General features: G+C 43.5%; 1 pseudogene; it reads left to right on the top strand.

Annotated features, from left to right (window-relative positions):
- The first annotated feature begins 482 nt into the window (after positions 1-482).
- Positions 483-3918, top strand: LOC143648601 (phosphoglycerate kinase 1 pseudogene; annotated as a pseudogene).
- Positions 3919-5256: the final 1338 nt, after the last annotated feature.

Here is a 5256-nt window from a genome sequence, read left to right as displayed (position 1 = left end):
TCTTGTTGGTGCCTTAATTTGGATATTTTTATAGACTTGCTTTAATTTGGACATTTTCACAGACCTACAACTGTAAACTTGCAACTTATAAAATTCCCCTTTTTAAAAGCCATTCTGTTTCTGGTATATCACATTCTGGTAGCTAGCAAACTAGAACACATGGCTTTAGTGGGATATTAAAGATCTGTTAAATCTGGGATCTGTTTATGATTCAATTGTGGAGTGAACAGACAATAAGAATGAAGTGGGAGATATGGCTTCTAGTTCCAGCCCAGATATATAATCCAGAACGTGTCACTTAACCTCTCACTATTTTAGTTTTCTTATTTGTAACAACATCACAAATTAGAGTTAATTAATCAAATCTGCCCCTTGATTGAACTGGATTACTGTAAGGGTTAGTTCAGGGAAGGGGGTATGAAACTGTTTATTATAAAGCAGTTTACTTTTTATACGGATTTCTTTTGTTCTCAAAATGCTATTTAAAAAAAAAATCTATTGGGGAGACACTGCAGCGCTCGGCACTCCGCACGCGTGGTGGGTGTACAACGGCAGCTATCGTCGACTGAGTTCCGAGCCTCTCGTCCCCGCTGTATTATCAAGATGTCTCTTTCCAACAAGCTCACCCTGGACAAACTGGACGTGAAGGGGAAGCGGGTCGCCTTGAGAGTGGACTTCAACGTTCCTATGAAGAACAAACAGATAACAAACAACCAAAGGATCAAAGCTGCTGTCCCAAGCATCCAGTACTGCTTGAACAATGGAGCCAAGTCAGTTGTTCTTATGAGCCACCTGGGTCGGTCTGATGGTGTCCCCATGCCTGATAAGTACTCCTTGGAGTCAGTTGCTGAAGAACTCCGATCTCTGCTGGGCAAGGATGTTCTGTTCTTGAAGAACTGTGTGGGCCAAGAAGTGGAGAAAGTTTGTGCTGACCCAGCTGCTGGTTCTGTGATCCTACTGGAGAACCTCCGCTTTCATCTGGAGGAAGAAGGGAAGGGAAAGGACGCTTCTGGCAACAAGGTTAAAGCCGAACCAGCCAAAATAGAAGCTTTCCGGGCTTCACTTTCCAAGCTAGGGGATGTCTACATCAACGATGCTTTTGGTACTGCTCACCGAGCCCACAGCTCCATGGTGGGAGTGAATCTGGCACAGAAGGCTGGTGGTTTCTTGATGAAGAAGAATGGCTTTTACCTTCCTCAAGGTACTCAACAACATGGAGATTGGCACTTCTCTGTTTGATGAAGAGGGAGCCAAGATTGTCAAAGATCTAATGTCTAAAGCTGAGAAGAATGATGTGAAGATTACCTTGCCTGTTGACTTTGTCACTGCTGACAAGTTTGATGAGAATGCCAAGACTGGCCAAGCAACTGTGGCCTCTGGCATACCTGCTGGCTGGATGGGCTTGGACTGTGGTCCTGAGAGTAGCAAGAAGTATGCTGAGGCTGTCACAAGGGCTAAGCAGATTGTGTGGAATGGACCTGTGGGGGTATTTGAATGGGAAGCTTTTGCCCGAGGAACCAAAGCCCTCATGGATGAGGTGGTGAAAGCCACTTCCAGGGGCTGCATCACCATCATAGGTGGTGGAGACACTGCCACTTGCTGTGCCAAATGGAACACAGAGGATAAAGTCAGCCATGTCAGCACTGGGGGTGGTGCCAGTCTAGAGCTCCTGGAAGGTAAAGTCCTTCCTGGGGTGGATGCTCTCAGCAGTATTTAGTGCTTTCCTGCCTTTTGCTTCCTGTATGTTTCCCTAAAGTCAACTTAGTGTTTTCTGCTTTGCCACTTGGCATTAGCTAATATCTCCCCCCCACATCAAGGATCAGCTTGTGGCCAAGAGATGCAACATCAGGAACCCTTAAACAGCTGCACAGCATCTCAGCTCATCTTTATTGCACCCTGGATTTGCCTACCTTCTTCACAATCCCATTTGAATTTCTTAGTGACTAAACCATTGTAGCTTTCTAGAGTGTATATATTTATATTTTGCCTGCTAAAAGAAAGTGAATTATGTTAGCTTAGTTCTCTTTTTGAAGTAGTTTATTCTGATTAGCTTTGTCACCGTTTCAGTGCTCTGCATGGAAACAAGATAAAATTCCAGTTGTAGGCAAAAAGGGGGACAAAGTTGATGATCTATAAGAAGACAATAAAAGTATCCATTTAAACTGGGGGAAAAAAATCTATTAAATGAACTGAAAATATTTCCAATATTTGGATATTCTCCAGGAAGACGAACTTTTATGAACCATCCTACTAGTTGGTTAATTTGGAAGGTGTGTACCTGAATCTGTGCTTCCTGGGAGAAGCTACTAGGAGCATTTTCAGCTAATTAGCCTGTTTGCCTTCTGAATTATTACAAACCAAAGCCAGAGGGAGCAAGCAGCTCACAAAGTGTTCCATTTAGCAGAAAAAATCCGTGCTGGGTTATCCTGGCTGGGGTGGGCAGTTCCTCTCCCCAGGCCAGTGCTGCCCACACTAATTTTTTTGCACCCTCCCCGATCTTCCCATCAGCCAAGAGACTGGCCTAAAGGCTCTCCTGAAATTGGTGAGTGATTTGGGCTGATCCTGTCAGCCTGAAAGAGACAGAGGCCAGTCTACTGTCAGAGATAAAAGCGGCTGTTGGCAGAGGAGTCTGGGGAAAGTATTTTAATCAAGAATCCTGGGAATTCCAGCCACAGTTGGGAAAGGGCCCAAAGAGGGCAACTAGGGAGCATGGAGGGAAATTTGCAGCCTGAATTAACCCTAAAGAGTATGAGAGGAAGAAAGAGAGTGAGAGAGAGGTGCTGTGAGTCAAACACTATGAATTCAGGAGCCACCAAAATCATCCTGAAACAGAACTATTTTCCCAAGGCTGTTTGATGGTTAAATTTATGTCAACTTGGCTATGCTGTAGTACCCAGCTGTTTAATCAAACCCTAATACTAATCTAGGTGTTTCTTTGAAGGTATTTTGTGAATGTGGCTAGCATTTATAATCAGATGATTTTGTAAAGGGGATAGTTGGGTGGGCCTTGTCCAATTAGTTGGAGGCCTTAAGAGCAAAAACTTAGGGTTTCCCAAAGAAGAAGAAATTCTGTGTAGTAACTGCTGCATCACCTCTTGCCTGAGTTTACAGCCTCTCAGTCCACCCTGCAGATTTTGGACTAGTCAGTCCCTGCAGTTGTGTGAGGCAATTCCTTAATCTCTCTTCTCACTCTTAGATAGATGATATAGATATAGATACATACAGAGACAGAGAAAGAGACAGAGTCAGAGATAGAGATAAAGATAGAGATAGAGATGATAGAGGTAAAGGTACAGATGATAGAGCCTATAGCCTATTGGTTCTGTTTCTATGAAGAACTCTAACTGATAAGGCTTTTTCCCTGGGATGAGAAAAAGGCTCACTGAGTCTTTTAAGAGACATCTGTGTTTCCTCTTGGGAGAGAGCCTTAGAAGAACCTACTTAAAATCTTCCTTTGCCCTTCTTTGCCAGGGGTCTATCAGGCTTTTTCATACTGAGAAAGAGATGGTGGTGATGGTGGGGGCAGTGGTAGCTGTCCAAGGATTGTTCCAGAATGGCCCAGGGGAGGCGGTCTTGGTGGCTGGAGAGAAGTAAGATTCTACACATATGAATAGCCAGGCTCCTTCTAGAAGTTCCAAGAGTTTTTCTGGGCAACAGGTGAAGCCAGAGTTGGAGAAGACTGACAAGGGGGCAGTCCTGGGGTCATGGGGGAGGCTGATATTGTGAGCTCTATGGTAGAATCTTTCAGGAAGCCTGAGAAATTCTTGGGGGATAGGAGAAACGGAGGAGGTTCCACAATCACATGAATGGGGACCCAGGGTCCTGGTGATCTGGATTATAAGTGTAAGGCTGACCTGGGTTGGGTCCCAGCTGGTCACAATGGAATATGCCGATTATATATATGTGTTTCTATAAAGAAAACAGTGGTTATCTCTAGGGTTTGTTACGGAGGGAAGGGTTGGTATGTCTTCTGTATTAGTATATATATATATATTTTTTTTTTTTTTAACATGGGCAGGCACCGGGACTCGAACCCGGGTCCTCTGGCATGGCAGGCAAGCATTCTTGCCTGCTGAGCCACCGTGGCCCGCCCAGTATATATTTTTTTACAGATGTGTATTTTATAATTAGAAAAAAAATCCAATGCAGATATTTCCATTTTGAAAAAAAAAACATTGGGACAAGAATCAAGGCTCAGCTAAGTTCAAATCTTGAAAGTCTTTGGTTGGCCCACAGGCTGGGCAGGATGCAAGGAAAATAAATCAGGAAATGGGGCTTTGGTTTCTGCCCTTCTTTCTGTCAGGAAGCAGCTGTCTCCAGAAATGGGGTTGGGTGGGGTGGTCAAGTATCCATCCCTGCTAGAATTGTTGAGAGACTTACATGTAAATTTCTCATAAAAACCAATTTGAAAATTGCCATATCAATGTTAGTGGCTATAATTTCTGAGCACTGACCGGTGTCTACTACCAGGCTCAGGATGGAATATCTGTGGTTCCACCACTAAGCCTTCACCCCTGAAACACAGTTAATTATGTATGACTGGTGTGTAACACAAATATAAATGAGTGTCAATTAGTCTGCCTGTTCAGCATTTTTATTGCAAGTATGCTGTGTCTTTTTTTCAACTTGGCAATTCTGTTTCAGAGTGTGCTTGTTGAGGAGGCATGGGTGGTAGATCTGTAGGAGTGTTTCATGGTGGGGGTAAAATTTCATGTTCAGTCTTACTTTCCTTGCCTGTAAAATGTCATCAGAGAATAATGAACTGGCCCCTCATTGTGTTATGAAGCTGTGGAAAGAAGCAAGGGGTCCCTTCCAGACTTTAGGTATCCCTCTTGAAACACAAGATGGTGGAGCCGTATCAACAATCTTTCTCTCTGCCAGCAAACTTTTGAGTCTTGGTCAGCCTGAGAACTTTAATGATGGCTATGTAAGTAATCTTGGATTTGTTTTGGGGACTTTCCAAAGCGAGAGGGGAAAAGTAATTGTATTTTTATAAAGGAAAAAAAATACCCATAAACTCCTTTGCCAACTGAGCCCTTCTTCATCTCTTTTCTAGCTTCTTGATTTCTATAAATTCCTAAGCCTTGTGCAAGGCAAGTTTATTCTTCCTAACAAGGGATAGTTTATATCCTTTTACTACAAGAGAAATGAGGGAGAGGGAGTGAGAGACTGGGTTCAGATTTGTCTTTCTGGAGAATATGATGTTCCTGCTGGTGAAGCAGCTGGTCTTGGGCTATAGGTTAAAGTATCACCACA

The sequence above is a fragment of the Tamandua tetradactyla genome, chromosome 10 (assembly GCF_023851605.1).
Source record: "Tamandua tetradactyla isolate mTamTet1 chromosome 10, mTamTet1.pri, whole genome shotgun sequence".
NCBI classification, from domain to species: Eukaryota; Metazoa; Chordata; class Mammalia; order Pilosa; family Myrmecophagidae; genus Tamandua; species Tamandua tetradactyla.
Note: the sequence above shows the minus strand (reverse complement) of the source record. Positions and strands in the feature narration are given on the sequence as shown.